The following is an 18,242-nucleotide window of genomic DNA, read 5'->3' as shown; positions in this document are numbered from 1 at the left end:
TTTATACTCTTTGAAGGTTGTAATTTCTATGATGTCTTGCAGTTTAAAACGTTATATCTGTCAATCAAATAGTTGTCAGATAATGAACCGTACCTGTCTTAACATCTGTGCACACATTCTTCTTGTAAAGCTCTTCAAATAAGTTGTGCTTAATAGTTTTTTGGGCAACTGTTTCCTTTAATCATTCCATTATCAGATTTTTTAAATGTTGTCAGATGTAGAAAATAAGTCAAATATGAGTAGACATTGTATTTAATAGAACAAAAGAGGATGGGGAATGCTCGTCTGATAAAATAGAGAACACTATGTGCTTGGCTCAGTGCTGCTCATAGAGTCTGACAATCTCCTTGACAACCAAACGCAAACTGGGGAGCAGTTGAGGCATCATCCTCATGCAGACCCATGTGCATGTGGCTTTGCCCTGAGAAACCATTGGCTTTAGAGAATGCGTTTGTCTCATGCTAAACAGGTGCGCAGAGTTTTGCCTGAGTGATAATGTAGGCAGACTGAATACAGATACAGAAAAGTTAATGGGTTCCCCCAAACACTGTTTGACCCAGCATGTGGACTTGACAGATTTACAATTTTTTCCCATAAAAAAAACAAAACAAAAAAACAATGGGTTTTTAGAATTAATAGGTTACCATAATTTAAAGTTTAGTAAATCTATTATTGTTGTTGTTGTTATTTTTCTTCTTCTTGTAATTAACATTTTAATTAAGTTGAATTAGATTAACATAAAAAAATGTGTACATTTTAATATTAATTTAATATTGTCACGTTCAGTTTTGATTTCTGTTTCATGTTCATGGACTTCGAATACTTCCCTTCTATATGGTATGCGAAAAACGGTACAGCAAACGAGTAGTATGTCTGGACACTTTACTTTCCCATGAGCCCATGGGATAGGATTTATGAATGGAAGTGAAGCAACACAACTGACACGGTTGCACAGACAGGGCTTAGATTAAGATTAGATTAGTCTGGATATTTAAGTAGCTTTTATAAACATGCCTTAGAAAAAAAAAAACATTACTGGTGTGCATCTTGAGACAAAACAATGGCACTGTGACTCACATATATCAATGCAAGTTGCTTTCAGCTCAAGTATGCATTTTAGTCTAGGACTAGGTTTAAGCCTCGTCTCGTCTGTGAAACCGAGGGCTAGTATCATAGAGGTGCATGAGTGTGTGTGCGCGCCATGTGCTGGGAATGTCTCTTTCCAGGAATGACAACCATGAAAAAGATTGCCATCAAACAGTACTTACTCTCAGGCTTAAGTGGCATGTTATTTGCTCGTGAAGTCTCCTCAGTGTGCTAGCAATAGGGGCTGTCCATGCTGAAATGTAATTATAACAGGCTGTACTTAAAGCTGAGAGCCACTCTTATGCTGCATAAAGTTCAGATAAATGTTAATGTGCACAAGCCAATGCAATATATGCACCACTTACTACTATTCAAATGAGCATGGATAATGGCAGGTGTCTCACCACATTGGTAGTCAAGTCAAGAAAAATGGCCATTGTTCTCAATAGCCATTGAATATTATTAAGTGAAGTGAAGTGACGTGACGTGAAGGCAAAGTATGGTAACCTATACTCGGAATTTGTCCTCTGCATTTATGGATCATAGCCTCTGCCGTGTGTGCTAATTCCATCACTTGAGATCAATTCTTAAATAAGTATATTATGATGTTGTTCATTCATTTCTGTGGTATGGTTCCTATGGCACGCCATTAAGAACAGATGCTCCCATGGCTCGCATCTCCGCAAAAACACCCATTAGAGCAGCAGGAAGATTCTCTTTGCAGAAACCCAAATTACTTTTTCAAGTTGCTCTTTATTTATAGTGAAAATATCACTCTCTCACCATGGTGGTGGAAGTATCACTCAGATTTCTTTTCATGACATTGAGAGCTATTTGAGAGATAAAACAGTCTAAACACATGTGCAATGACTTGATCTTCAATGTTAGTAGTACATTTCGAGCATATACAAAAGAGTATAATTGCGTTTATGAAGTATGGCAGATTTTTTATTTAATTGTTTTTGTTCTGTCAATTTTCTGACCTCCCTTGTGCAATCATACGCCATAATTAAGATTCAAGGACGTTTCCTCATAGGCTTTTGTGTTTGTAGCCAATGAGCAGCAAGATAATATTGTGTGTTTGAATGAAGTATACAGCAAATGCATGTTGAAGATTGATTATGTGTTTTTTTGTTGTACAGTAGAAGAGGTGGAAAAAGATTAGATTGGTGTGTGGTTAAAAAAAAAAATCATGCTGACCTTTAACCAAATCAAATGTGAGTACTTGTTTCTCCTGCAGCTGATGGACCACTAATTACAAGCTGTTGTTTTCCTTTAATCACATGCTTAACAGACACTATCCTAGGGCCACGTGTGTAATTTGCTACATCACTTCTCATTCCTTTAAAGGTTAAATTAATTCTTCATCTGTGAGATGGTTCACTGCCCAAGAATCATTGTCGAATTGTTGAAGCGATCCCTGTTAAACCAAAGTAACAGACTACAATGATCTTTTAGACATCATTTGTATGTTTCCCTAGCTAACAGTTGCTAATTCAGTGAAAAAAGGACAATTACGCATTGAATATGCATTCATGAAAAACTGTACTGTAAATACATTAGTAAAAGCATGTTAGTTGTCCTCTCAGAATAACTGCTGTATGTCTATCAATGGAGGACCTAGAGAAGCGCACATTCACAAACACGCTCTAAAATTTCAGATCACATATTCATGCACGCACACACACACACACACACACACACACACACACACACGCACATCTAAAGACGGTTAGTGAGAGCCTCATACTGGGCTGTTCTGAGTGATTACCTCTGCATGGCTAACCCTCCGGACACCCCCTGGGAAGTCATTATTCATAAAAGAGGCGGTTTTCACAGGACTATAACATTACATACTGGATGTCTATCAGTTATTTTCTGAAATAAAATGTATAATAGCTACTAGCTGGTAATATGCTTCTTGCAAGCTATTAGTATCCCTGAAACAGTGTTTTGAAGGCTGAAATTCCTGCAGCCTTCAGTTTCTTTTGATCATTGACCAACATGTTTGCCTAAAATCATTTAAAAGCGTTCCTTCCAGCCAATTACTATTGCAATTGTGCCAATGCAATAGCACAGCCATTACAGAAGCCAATATAGTATTCTCATAATTAACATAATTACCTGAGTGTACTAATTGTTTTGCCATTTTCAAACAAAAATACACAAATATTTCATTTTCATTACAAATGTCCCTGCTTCCGCCATCGTCCAAGAGGATTTAATCAAAAGGAAAGAGCTTGACTAATAAAAATCAATTCTTGCATCCTCTTGTTGGTGCTATCATTTCAAGGATCGCCATGGTAACAAATGACATTAAAATGTCAAAACAGAGCAAATTGGAAACCGTGTACAGACCTTTACAACCATGTCTGGTTGTTTAATAGTTGATATTTGACAGTGTATAGGAATATCTTGATTGTTCTAACAATGTGTGATTGTAATGACAGTAAGATGCTTTTTATAGTAACTATCTTGGCTATGTCTATCTTGGGGATTTGTGAAAACAAACAAAACAACAGAGGTATTAAATTTAAAGATATCCTTATCAGTTTTTTAAAATGATGCCCAAAGACATCATATAGTAATGTTGTCAATAATATAAAGTACCCTCACAAGTCTCCCAAAACACATCCAAGGCTTAACATGTGTGCATGTGTGTTTGTGAATATCCCCATGCAAGAATGCTTTGGACCACAGTTTTCCTCTGAAACAGACATTCACCATTCATCAGCCTTGCTCTTTGATTGCCCCGTTGCCAAGGCAACCCTGTCGCCAGTCAATACTGGTTGGGGACTGCCGGTGGAGGTCTTCCCTACCGCCTAGCTAGGCTATAATTAAACTCAAATTAGACCGAGCCTCCACCGCTAATCTCCGCCACCGGCTTTTTGTACAATGCGGTGGGCAGAGATAGAAAGGAGGGTCTCATCATGAGCAGTCCAGCTGCTAGTGTGCTTAATGGATGTGGACGAGCCCTACACGCCACATTAAACTAGCGACAATCACCCTTGCACAGCATCTGATAGGTTAACGGAAATATTTACAGAATGAACTGGGAAATTTGGGGAAATTGGCCATTTGCTGCTTTTATATAAATCAGTTATTAATGTGGCCAGTCGGTTGCAAAGTGAGACCTTCGTGGAGTGGCTTAGCTTGAAGCTTAAAGGCAACATGATGGAAAAAAAGAAGTCTGTGAGCAGTAACTCTCCAGCGACTCTCTCAGCCAGTGAGAGATTAAACCCTCATCCTTACAGCTTGCTGTCCAGATCTTTGACTCAAAGGCAAACATCACCATATTTATTATGCTGGAGAAACAGCTTGTAAATTTGATTGTTTATCTGCGCTCTCACATGTTTCTCTTAATAGTGTCCTCGTATGACTCAGTGGAAAAAGTTATAAATCAGAGAATACTGAATCATGGTCATGTTCTGTATGAAACAGGCTTTGCAACTCTTGAATATCTTTTAGATGACAGAAGTTTTCAAAGTTGCTGGCAAGTGTAGTTATTATCCTCTCAGCATCTGGTTTTTAAGAAAGCTAATCAAGAGTAACAACTTCATCTTGATTAAGGAGTTAAAGGGCACATGACACACAGTTTCTGCCAATCTCCTGTTAATCTTGAGTACTTGTGGAGTAGTTTAGCATCCTTCATATCTCCGAAGATTCTTTAGTTTTATCAGATTTGTAAAAGACCGATACGCTGTACCGATTCTTTCCGAAAACAGCAGAGCTCCTGGAGGCATGCCATGTGTTGTCTTTCTTTAAAGTAAAGGGTGCTTGGTTTGATATTTTGTTATATAAAGTGATGACTTTTACACATTTTTGAGTGTTGAGTGAATGGCCAAGCACTTTTCAAGAGCTCTCTTAGAAAGATATCTGCCAGAAGCATTCAGCAGTGATACATTTGACCAAGCTTGATTCATATCAGAGGGTTGTGTTGCTTTTACAGCATAAGTCATGACTAACAAATCCATTCCACATAAAGCCTTCACTCTGCGTCGGTTTAAGGGGGTGAAATATTGAAAAAGATTTTCATTCATTCTCCACTGCTACCAACCCACCACCACAACCAAGAGTCTATTCATGGATGTAAAGCAGCCCAATCATTTCCCTTCAGTAGAGGATTGTGATAGCAGGTCTGTGACAGAGGTGTGCATGTTATTTGGTTCTGAGACTGTTTCAAAAGTTATCTCTACACCTTATGCAATCAGGTGCACTGGGTTATATAAGAGGGGCTTATATAAGATCACTGGACAGGAGTGAATGGTGTTCTGTGAATGATCAGGATTGACATTCCGATCACAATGTTCTGTTGCACATCCCTCTTGTAAACACTGAGGTTTAAGAAATTTATAGTGAATGCTCTTTCTGCTCTTTTTCTGTCTATTTTCCTCATCTGGATGAAACAGTGCATGGGTTCAACAGGTATTCATCTTAATAATTTATAATTTATGGGAGTAACTAAATAGGTAAAAGATGACGCTGTTGATCTAATTGATCTAATAAATGTAAACAAAAATGTCTCTATTTAACTCTATTTAACATCCAGTCATTCAATCATTTGTTTCATTATTATTTCTTTAAATATATATTTAAAATTAGGTATGAGAGGCTGTGCTTTCTTGTGAATACAATTTCTTTTCACAGCTGTTTATATCATATATATTATATATATAATTGGTTTTAGCACAGCTGAAACACTGTATTGACCATTTAGAAGCTTGGACCAGAACTTTCCATTTTATAATTGATAATTACAAGTATTCAGAGAATTCCATTTAGAATGCTCTAACATGATCGTAAACCATTAAAACATGAAGAAACATGGATTCCAAAACCACAATGTGTGCCATGATTTCAAAACCATGTGCAAAATAACTAACTAAAAATAGCATGGCATTCAGTATGGTCTTGTCTAGATGCATTGGCAAACACTGGAGTTTTCTCTTTGTATGCACGTAATGTGTTGTGCTGCTACTCTGCGGATGATCTGTGACCAGAATAACCACTGGCAGCAGCTGTACATGTTCCACCGCAAGCCTTTATGTGGTCACTGCCCTTTTGGGTCCACTGTCGATGTTATCAGACCTTTTCCTTCTACCTTCCCTGTCACACCTGACAGTGAGACACTTTTGAATACTTTGGAGACCAAAGGTGTGCAGAGACTGTTATCATGGTTGACTTTTGTGGTTTCCTGTTTAACTTTATCTGTTTGCTCCCCACAGGTTTATCTGGACACACATTCCCACTGAGATGGATTCTTTGAGGAGAAAAAAAAAAAACAGAAGCTGAGAAAGAGTGAGTAAACTTTGTAGCCAGTTGCATTAAAATGCACATTTGTTTAATACTTTGTTTATTTTTTGTGTGATTTGACCTCTTAGTGCATGGGAAATAAAATATTTTTTGTTGACATCTTTATGAAATAGTTTTAAAATAATAATAATAATTAAATTACATAATCTTCTTGTAAAGAAGACACTGAAATATTATATTAATAATGTAAATGTAATATTTACATGAAATATATATATATATTATTAATATATTAACATTCATATTTTTCATACATTAAATAAAATAATATTTACAATAAATGTAAATTTACATTTATTGTAAACTTTACACATCTACACTTTTTTATTGCTGTTACTATTATTACTATTATGTATATACCATTACATTTTAGAATGATACTATGTCAAATATCATAAAAACTTTCCAGTCCAGTTCATCAATTTAAAAATTTTTTTTTATCATTTTCATATCAGTCTACAAACATGTGCCCACACCTTTTACTGGACATGTGCATTAAAACATGTTATTACATAGCTTGGTTAAATTCTAATGTAGAATGCGGTCTGTTATTTCTTGATAACACACCGTTGCCATGAAAAACAGAGCGTTGCCATGGACACGGTGTTCTTTAACGGAAGCAATACAATCGTTTTTTAAATCAATAAACTCCTTTTTAAATCAATATTTTTTGTCAAATTATTGATTTATTTGGTAGGTAGCCATGTAACAAGCGGGATAATGTATAGCGAGGCGGTTGTTATAGCGAATACAACCCCTTCAGGCTGATTCAAGACCCCTCTGCGTTGTATTCGCTATAACAACCGCCTCGCTATACATTATCCCTTACATATTATATCTAGTGGTTCACTGTATAAATGTCATATAAGCTGTCATGCTGATCGATGGCTATACGGATGTTTCTATCTGGATGCCAGGAGGTCACCAAAACAACATCACTACCAAGTCAGACAGAGTGGCACAACAGCACAAAATCAATACAATAAAATTATAGGTACATTTCAGAATGTACCAACAGTTCAGGTAAAGTTCTCAAACCACACTCAGACCGAATGCAACATAAAAAAATGATATCTGGATCTGATATTGATCCCACAGTCAGTGTATTCAGCTGTCGCTTTTTCTCTGAACTCGCGTCCGGTCAAATATGAAGGTTTTTGGTGACAGGAGATAAATGGACCAGGCTTTCAATTTACAGACAATGTCAGTCAGAAAAGGTCTAGGACAGGACGCTCTCATTCGGTGCCCCTTGAGAGAAACACCATGTTCATGCAGAAACAGCACATGCAGATACAAAGAGGACAGAGATGCGCAAGGAACACACAGTAATCGTTCGGAAGGAAATCAGAAGGAGAAAGACTACAGCTTTTTTTTGTGATATATTTTTATTCTTGTATATTCCAGTAAAGAAAACCCAAACCCAAACATATTCATCATCATAATAGCAACCAGTCATTATAAAATAACACTTGTTAGAAAGTAATGGTTTTTAATTATTCAATTTACATTTTAAATGAATGATTTAAGTAATACTTTGTGTGCTTTTTTAAATAATTTTGAAGTAGAAGTAATCAGTTTTACAGTTACTATATGAGCATAACTAGATTAAATAACTATTGATAAAAATAGTACAAAGACTTAAGACTTGACCTGGTCTTGAGACTTGACTGGACCCCATAGACTTGAGACTTGACTTGGATCTCAAAGACTTGAGATTTGACTTGGATCCCATAGACTTGAGACTTGCCCTTGGACCTCAAATACTTCAGACTTGACTTGGACTTGGACCTCAAAGACTTGACTTGGATTTGGACCCCATAGACTTGAGACTTGACTTGGATAGAGACTTAGAGCTGTACTTGTTTGGTACAACTTTCTCCATATATGCATATTTGGCTTAGAACTTAGCTTATTCTGAACTTTTAACGCTAGACCTACTCTTTTGGTTATTTGTTTTTTGCATTTCCTTAATCTCTTAAATCAAATTGTGCTACATAATAGGCTCAAAAAATCAATGTTTTATCTGCACATAAGTGGTTTCTAGCAAAAACAGAGAGATAAAAAGCAAATTCTCCAATTAAGTGAAAATCAATTTAAAATACGGTACTTTAAGAGATGGATCATGATATGTACAGGAAAGACTGCATCATTGCCTCTTATAGAAGCATTCAATGCAACGTCTGGTGAAAACAGCCTACTGTGAGAACTGATTAGAAACTGATACGATAAAAGTCCTAACTTCACCTCCGGCATGGGGGAGGTTTTATAATAGAGGAGGATTCTGAGAAACAGCAAAAGTGTGTGTCGACTGAGAATTACAAACATGAAAAAGGCAGCCAGCATGACATCAATAATGGCCTCTGATAGCTACTCCAAAAAGGACTTTAGCGTGGCGTGTTTGCTCTCTTTCCTCTAGCGACAGTGAGTTTCTCACTGGTTTAATTGGACTATTTAGTGGATTAGAGAATACTCAAGAGCTTGACACTCAGCGTAATGTGATAAAACACACAACAAACCTTGTTACTATATAATAGGCATAACAATATTTATTTGCAGACAGGACTGAGTGATTTAGTTTTTTCATAAAGTCCACTATCTTATGAAAAGGCATGCAGGGTTTTTTGAGATTCGGATACGCACTGTGAATCATTATGATGATGAAGTTTGAATTTGAAAGCTCTTGTTTCTCAGCCTCATCCCCTCTAAGGGGTCTTGTTTATGAATTGCTCCAACGGATAACGCAGTAATCATATTTGGGTCATGAAACATGCTTAAAATGGCAAAGATTGTGAGTCAGAAAATTGTCCTATGCTCAGAGCCGATGCATTATAATAAGGCTAGTTTATGAAAGCTGACCTGGTTTCACAGCTTGAATATGAATGTTTGTATTATGTGCCCATACAGTGCCTGGCTTGACACTAAATCCCATTTTAAAAAGAGATAATACTCAGTGTTGTGCAAAAGATAATGAATAACCTCCTGTTTGTCAGATATCTGGCAAAAATGTAGTACATTTAAGATGCAAACAGCTTATGGACCTTATTCAGGATAGACCAATAAATCAAAGTTTTGCTGGTTAGCATGACCCGGTTAGACCCTGCATGTCGTAACTATATCTGGGCCCAAAAAGCATTTATTTCTTTATTGACGATTATTCAAAAGTAGCCAACTGCAGCCAGCAACTTGTTTGAGACTATAGACTATATATAGATCTGGCTATGTGAGGCTAGATTAGAATTAATCCCTTTTCTTTGCATGATACATATTTCGGCATTATCCTGAATATTGTGTAAGCATTCGTTTCATGTGTCATAGAACGGACAAGAGTCTCTCAGGTGTGTGCGTAAATGTCACATCCTTTTGATGTTCCTGGCAAAAACGTCCTTTACGTAAAAATCAATATACAGGCTTCCACAGACAACCTGAGAAGTTGGCAAAGGTCTTGTTTTTTACAAGCTGTTCACACATTGGCTATAAAAAGTGATTAATACATGAAAATTCTCACATCCCCTTTAAAAAAACAAAGGCAATGACTTTTTGTACATTTCATTCATAATTAAGGTCTTATGTAGATAGTTGAATTAAATTCAGTGGGTTTCATGAATAAGGGTCAGGTTTTTATTATGAAATGATGTGCTTTTATGACAAGCTAACTGCTATTCACATGCTAAAGGCCTTCATAGGATATCAATTGCATTTATTAATTCTGTCAGTGTGCCACTAGTAATGTAAAGACCCAAACTTTATTTGTTCTCATTAAACTGTGAATCAAATGACTAAATTATGTGGTTAAAAGCAACCCTTTCCATGGTCATGTCATTTGGCTAAAGTGAGTCAGAGAGGAAATACAGCGCTTTAGTATTCATTCGCATAGATACATCTACTCAATGGATCAAATCTTTATTTTAGCAGTGCCAAAAAGTCATCTGATTTATCCACAGTATGATTACCGCCTCAAATCCGACATAATGTCAAGAGCTCCTTAGCACACACTTAAGCCCATAGTGAAACAGAATAAACCTGAATGGGACTATAGCTGGATAATGGCTACAATAAGCATTGTCACAGCATTTTCATATTTTAAACATGAAATGGCACTTTTGAACAACAAATGGCTCCAGAAATGTTTGAAATATGAAAATGCTGTGACAATGCTTATTCCAAAGTGAAGCTTTTACGTGCAGTTTAGTGAATGCTCCATTCTTTAAGCCACTTAAACCACACTAAAAAAAAATGTATGTCTGTCATTGGATTGGATAACGAAATATCAAACTGTGGCATTTGCAGGCAAAAAAAATGTTCAAGAATTTAGCTGTAAATTCTCTAACAATAGAGCATTGTCTCTAACAGCAAAGCACTACAATTAAATTATCGCACTGCACTCCACTATCCAATTAACCCAAATATGATAAAATTGTAAAATGCTTTATTATTATTTATTATTATATTTTTAAATAGTACTGTTTTAAAGTGAAACGTGAGTGAAACTCCCAATCTTTCTTTCTCATTTTTTTTTGTTCTCTATATAAATCAGACTTTAAAAGCTGAGCTTTATAAAAACAACAAATGAGTATAGCTCTGCATTTCATTTCAGGCTCAAATGTATTAATTTGTTTGTTTGCTATATAAAATCATATTTATTATTAATAAGATATTATATACTGTAGCTTAAGTGACCAAATATGCTGTCAGTAAAAAATATATTGAGGTGTACAACAACTTATCCCTATAGCAGTACCCTCAAAGACTTGCACCTTATCTACCCCTAAAGTGTGCACATCAGCTACTAGGTATGGTAATACTAATATGCACCCTTTAGAGGCAGATAAGGTACAAAGGTGTACCTCTGAGGGTTCTGCCCCATAGACAAGTTGTTTTTCTGCATTTTACTGATAGTGTAGCTGTGGGGGCCATTGTATAATTAATTCTCGGGTGAGTGCAATCATGGTCTCTTTTCATTTGGCTTGTGTTTAACTTGGTCACATTCTACTTTCTTTGTTATCATGCCAAGTCTAGCAGAGTTTTACTCTCCATCAGCCAGCCTCCTCCCCAAGTTCCTCACATTAGTGGATCAAAACTGCTTTTGCATACATCCCGCATCAACCTACATAAACAGCGTTTGTCCTGGCTTTTGGCTACCCTCTAATATTCAAAACAGGGGTGGTGAACCCATAGACAGATGTTATTCATTACAGCCAAGCAGAAAATGGCCTCTTTTCAAGGTGTTTTTAAGCTGCAAGATATTTACTTTACAAGCTGCCTTATGTCTAGTGCAGGAACAATATGCATAGAGCTTCTGCTCCTCCAAGAAAACATATTGCATATTAACAAATTATTATTTTTTTAATGATGTGTTGCAATGTGGATGAAGCACAGGGAAAGCAATTATAGAAATTAGTGAGTGGCATGATTTGTGATACTCATTTTTGTTTTTGTCACACAGATGAATCACAAACACATGCAAACATGAAAGAGCATGACGGTGACTGTGCCAGAGGGTTTCACCCCTCTAACCTTTGGATTCATTTCCATTTCTCAAGCTGGGCGGTGTCTCTCCTATCGCCCTAAAGGTTAATTGATTTCTCCCCTTGAGCACCGAATACTCCGGAACACTGACATGAATAATAGAGCAGGACTGTGAATGGTGCCGACACACCTGGTGAATCGTGCTGATCATCTGTGTATTATGTCAAGATCATGTAAAACAGACGTTTCCACTGAGGGGGTGGAGAAAAAAGAGTTCTAACCCTTAGTATGCCGGCTAAATCATGATTTGACCTAAATAAATGTTAATGTTAGTATTTTTGTGTCTAACACTTTATTTCAATAGTCCACTTTAGATATTCTACTAACTATAAATAACTTTGCAACTACATGTCAACTTATTCTAACCCTGACCTAACAGTCTACTAAAACTCTAATGAGAGTTAGTTGGCATGTAGTTGCAAAGTTATAGAGTTAGTAGAATGTCTAAAGTGAACTATTGAAAAAAAGTGTAAACTTTTTGCTATGAAGTTGCTCCAGGCCTGTTAAAAAATAATGCATTACCACCTCGGGTGCGTATTATTTTTCAATAATTCAACAGCATGTCGTCAGTTATTCCTCACTTATGGTATTTGTTAATATTTTTTAGTTAGCTTTTATTTTTATATTTTCAGTTTTCATTTTAATTTTAGAAATTGAATGTGCTTTTGTCATTTTTATTAGTTTCCCCCCCCCCCAAATATTTCTATTTAGCTTTATTTTCCAGTAAGCTGCCAAGGCAATGTTTTATACGTCCTTTTTTTCATCTAATACTTATATTTTATTTTATTTCAATGAACAAAAACAATTAATATGAAAAAATATCTACGGAATGATATTTGAAAACTGACCTTTTAGATTTTTTTTTTTTTTTTACATTTTAAGCCATTTCTCTTATCAAGAAGTTACAAAAAGTTCCTGTAAGAGGCTGTTGTGATTAAAAGACGATAATTCCGGAACATTTTGTCCTAAGTGTTTTTTTGTTTGTTTGTTTTTTTACTATGTGATCTCAAAATGGAGGCCTACGAATGAGGGAATGGAATGAAAGCCACTGATGACTCAAGGTTTCGTCTCATGTGAGTACATCATTATTTACTTATTGGTCAAAAGTATTACTAAGTTAAAAAAAATTAAGTGGGAACAATGCTGTGATTTTCTGATTAGTCAGGGAGCTTAGCAAGATACAAGTTCTATGCAAATGGTGCATGTAAAGGGCAGACACTGCATGTCAAAAGAGGTTTAAATCTCACCGGGGAGCTGTCACATAATGAAAGATGAAAATCTTATCCTTCAGGCCACAAAGTAAAGGTCACCACGGCCAGTAATACTCAGCCTGGGGTCAAATAAATGTCATGAACAAGGTTCCTAAACTCAAGCGACGACTTCTATTTGCGTGTTTGGTCTCGCAACGCTCTTGCTCACCTGCTGCGTGCGTCTCTCACCTGCTTTGAGTCAGTCAGCAAGCAGGTGGCCAAATCTATGCCATTGCCCTGTAGGGTCTGCCCAGATCGATTGGTGGCACTTTAATGCCTGTGGTGTCTCTTTCACACAAAATATGTGTCGAACGGTTTAAGAGAATCCAAATGTCTAGGTTTAGCAAATCAGATACACCTACACAACAATCTTTAGCATCAAGTCTGATTGAAGGGAGCCAAAAAATAGTTTTTTGAACGGAACACCAAAGGACGGCAGCGGCGCTGAGATGACGGGCTAGTTAGCAGGAACACCAGGCAAATTGATTTCCTGGCTGACAGCAGCAGTAGCAGCAGCGTGGCCGTGCATCATGGGTTGCATAAGCGATCTGCCATCATGATCAAGCACAGCAGGAAGAAACATGCCAGCGCTCCACCGCCGGCGAGATTGACAGAGACAGGGTCGGTGGCATGGGTTGCAGGAAATGTGAAGTGGAAAGCGGCATAATACCTTTTGACATGCTATATGGGAGATACTACAGTGCTTTTGACATCACCAGGGTCTTGTTTTTTCTCATGTCTTCATTGGTGGCTACAGAGTTAGCCTTGCTTAACCTCATTATCTACAAGCCAGTTTCACTTCACTTTAAAACACGGGAATTGTTAAATCATGGATATTAGTTTAAAAGAAAACTGCTATATTTTCTTTCTCTTTTTTTAAAATTAAAAATGGCCTAACGTCTAAAATGTATGCATGAACTGGCCTCGAAAATGTAGTACTGTCAAGAAAAGTTAACACTGAAAAAACAAATGAAGTAAAAACATTTTTTAGCATTCTTTGAAAATGTTTAGCACTGGTAAAGCAATATTATTTGGGAAAAAAAAGTAATGCATAGTTTATTTTTTGATTTTGAAAAAAGTCTTATGCGCACCAGATGAATTTATTTGATCAAAAATACAGTAAAACATGAATATTCTGACATATTATTGCAATTGAAATGAATTGTTTTCTATTTGAAAATATTTCAAAATGTAATCTGTTCTTGTGATGCAATGCTGAATTTTCATGCATCATTACTCCAGTCTTCAGTGTCACATGATCCTTCAGGAATCATTTTAAAATGCTGATTCAATGCTCAAGAAACATTTCTTATTATTATCAAAGTTAAAGACATTTGTGCTGCTTAATATTTTTGTGGAAACCGACAAACCGTAAAACGCTTTTCCAGGATTATTCAAAAGTTTACAGCATTTACGGTCGTTTTTGTAAAAGTCTTTACTATCCTTTAATGCATCCTTACTGAATTAAAATAAATAAATAAACGTTAGAGTATAGCTAAACTTTACCCTTAATAGTCCCAATCACATCCGTTACATCATCATCACATTAACTACCTTATTTGCGAAATGGCATATATGCATATGATTTTCCACAAAAATGTTTTTGAAATCCATAATTAAATAAAAATGCATCCCTCTTTGCAGCACATTTACACTTTAATTGCAGTACTTTGTCTTAAAAGCTCTCACTGTTCACCAGCAGCGTTAGACTCTCTGCCCTGAGATGGCTTACACATCCAGTGACCCTACAGAGAGTTCAGTGGCAGAAGAAAACAAAGACGAATGGAAACAGAAGTCTAGTAGCTGACCGCAGTGGCCAAATAAAACCAAATCAAGCATTGAAGAAGAAAGCAGCCGCTGACTGACAGGTAATAAGTATCGAAGTCTGAGGTTACGCTCCAGTGTGCTCAGGATACCCGAGTCAATAACCACGAGACGTCCACATTCAGATGTTGACATTCAGCTTGACTGACATGCTGGAAAAGGGAATGCCAGCTTCTACAGTAGAGTAACACACAAACACAGCTGTCCCTCTGGGTCTCCTGCGATGAAGACAAAGTGGCAGTGGCTTCATTCAATTGATCCAATCAGCTGAAATCAATGCCCGTGCACACAACATGATCTAAACTGTTACAACCCTCTGCAGAAGGCCATTCAAAACAAGACCAGATTCACAACAGGTGAGCTTAAGCTTGTGTTCTTGGCCCCACATTGTCATCATTTATTGGCACTGGACAATATGTGCTTTGTTTCTTAAAATGGGGATGGCACAAAGTGTTCTAAAAAGCATTTGAACAAGAACACATTATGATTTTGAACACATTTGTATTTTTCAGTTCATTTGTTGAAACTCATTAAAGCAGCAGGAATTAAGCGCATGCTAATGATTCAGGCCCGTCTTAAGCCATCTAGCAAAACGATTCGGGTATTAGGGAAATTTTTCTGGCTATTAATATTATTTTGTGTGTCTCTTGGCGCTTAGAAACCTTTCATTATAACTTTCCTCACATTTTAGGATCTATGTAAAAGTTCATTCTTTCATGGATCAAGCTAATGAATAACACGTTTGGTTTAAAAAGTAAAAAGAATAATTGTGTGTATGCGTGCGTGCACGCGCGTGTGTGTGTGTGTATGTTTATATTACTAGTAGTCCCCACAAGGATGGTAAAACCTGGAATCACATTGTGGGGACCATGCAGCGGTTTTCACAAGGGAAATGGATTAATAAAAATACTACTTTTTTTGTTGTTGAAAATGTAAAAATGCAGAAAGTTTTGTGTAATGGATAGGTTTAGGGGTAGGGTTAGTGTAAGGGTAGAGAATATACAGTTTGTACAGTATAAAAAGCATTACGCCTATGGATAGTCCCCACAAAGATAGAGAAACCGTGTGTGAGTGTGTATAGTAAACTGCTATAACAATGCATCTTTTTTCTTTTTTTTTCTTCATGCTTTTGTGTCCCTATACAAATGAATAAAAAAAACTTAACTACTGCAGGAGTTTCAAGCCAAATATTCTGCCTTCGAAGAATCATTCAGAGAATGGGCATGGGCAAATATTTTGTAGGTCTGTTTGTACCCTTCTCACTGCCAACCGGTCTGATAGTCCTGCCAGCATAATGTCAGTCACACAAACACACACACAGACATCTTCTTTCTCTCTCTTCTCTCTGCCCTTGTCTCGTCTTTTTAATTAACCTCCAGTCCACCCCTAAATCAATTCACACTGCTGACCGTCTTGCGGATAACCTATGGTTTCTCTCAGAGCCCTTCCATGATTGGCTGCCTCTCCCTCAGCACTTCCTGATTGCTTGACAAACACCCATCCGGTTTGTGAGGCTAGAGGTGGCAGAACTAGTGTTTTTGTGGGATATCGAGGACAATTCATTCCGATTTTACTGCATTTAAGTATATAAATGGGGTCTATTCACTTGTATACCACAGAGATACCAATTCTGGCCTTTGCGGGTCAACGGGAGCAGGGATTGTCCCCTTTGGACCCCTGTAACTAAAGTAATAGGTTTCTACTTTTGTTTTAATTGGTCATTGAGCTGCTCTGCTGCAAAGCTGCAGTTCAGCCTTCAGAGCTATTACAGCTGATTGAGGTCAGATGCTAATAGCAGACTAGTTCTCATACGTGAATCTGTCTGTGAAACCCATTACGGCAGCTGAGATCTACAGTACAATATCAACGCAGGAGAAGCAGGGGGCAGATGAGACTCTGTGTAATGATACAACATGTGACAGGATAATACGCTTTCGCTGTAGAAACTACTCTGATGTGACAACTTTAATTTCTAGATACAATATTTTTTTCTTGCTGATATTGCTGATGTCTAAACAATTTGTCTTAGATGTGCGTATGCTTTTTATACGATAGGTAAACAGTCTTGTTTTTCTTCTTCTTCTTAGTTTCATGATGTAATAGTTCTGATTGGATATTTGGAAGTGACCTCTAAGATTCAGATCCGAGCGCTTAATTCTTACATCCAGCAGAGAAACATCTGGTCAGGCCAAACGGGGTTTCTATTTCAGCATTTAATTGCTGTGTTCTCTTTATTTGTCTTTGCATTTATATGCGTGTTTGAGGCAGGCCTGCATGGAAATCTACAAGCATAGGACTTGTCCTTCAGTTTTTCACATTTCCCAGCTATTTTGTGTGTTTTTTATTGATTTCATTAAGCTTTCACCTACCACTTTTTACCCATTTTAAATCCATTCCACATTTAAGTGCAGAAAAGAATGCAAAAATCAGGTATGCAATATTTCTCTTAGATTTAAAGGGTTTGCTTCCGACAAACTGCTGTTGTCTCAGTGTTGCCTTGAGTGCCAAATATGGCCACAATTGTGCCTTTAGAAAACCAAGAGCGGACATCCATCTTTGTCCTCGGGATATGTTGTAGGACTCAGCAGGTTTAGGTGTCTTGCCAGGATTTATCTGTAGCTGGTGCTGGATGCACAGTAGGTCCTGAATGGTTCTGTGAATGTGCACTTCATATGGTACCTTCCTTGTTAAAGCTGTTCGCTCGCACAGAAGGCCAAGATGGGAGAAAAGTGTGAAATGAGTTGCCAAAAATCATACTTTGCAACCTTTCAAACATTAAACCAAGTGTAAAAAGTAGAAATCTCCCGAGGATGGAGATTAAAAGAGGTGTGTGTGTGTTAGGGGACTTGAAGCAGGCGAGAGATTACAAAGAACAAAAAAAGAGAAAAGAAATCATTACTAGAAAGAACAGGAAAAAAAGTGTGCGTGTGTGTGTGTGTGTGTGTGTGTGTGTGTGTGTGTGTGTGTGTGTGTGTGTGTGTGTGTGTGTGTGTGTGTGTGTGTGTGTGTGTGTTCGTCCTGGTGTCTGTCAGTTTGAGTGTTTTTCTAAGAGTAATGAAGGACAGAAGGGATATTGAAAAGGTTTCAGTGGCGCAGTCACTGTGTGCTCTCTCTCCTCGTAAACAGGCTTGCACGCTGCAGAGCTAATAAAGTCTTTCTAATGGCCTTGAAATGTATTATTTACTTCAAAAAGCTGGGTTTTGTTCTCCTCTGTGAAAAACAGTTTGCAAAATGATGTTCCAC

The 18,242-nt window shown here is 37.1% G+C and overlaps 1 protein-coding gene across 2 annotated transcripts in view; it reads left to right on the top strand.

Annotated features, from left to right (window-relative positions):
* Window positions 1-18,242, top strand: part of ppfibp1a (PPFIA binding protein 1a) — a 76,280-nt gene that overhangs the window by 25,983 nt on the left and 32,055 nt on the right. Inside the window, exons 4-7 of one of the 2 annotated variants that reach the window (XM_079622661.1) lie at window positions 6,312-6,384; window positions 11,843-11,969; window positions 12,943-12,998; window positions 14,878-15,355. The gene's annotated coding sequence lies outside the window, so the exon portion shown is untranslated. The remainder of the gene's footprint in view (window positions 1-6,311; window positions 6,385-11,842; window positions 11,970-12,942; window positions 12,999-14,877; window positions 15,356-18,242) is intronic. The other variant, XM_079622662.1, reaches the window with a different exon arrangement.

The sequence above is a fragment of the Phoxinus phoxinus genome (assembly GCF_949152265.1).
Source record: "Phoxinus phoxinus genome assembly, chromosome: 9".
NCBI lineage: Eukaryota > Metazoa > Chordata > Actinopteri > Cypriniformes > Leuciscidae > Phoxinus > Phoxinus phoxinus.
Note: the sequence above shows the minus strand (reverse complement) of the source record. Positions and strands in the feature narration are given on the sequence as shown.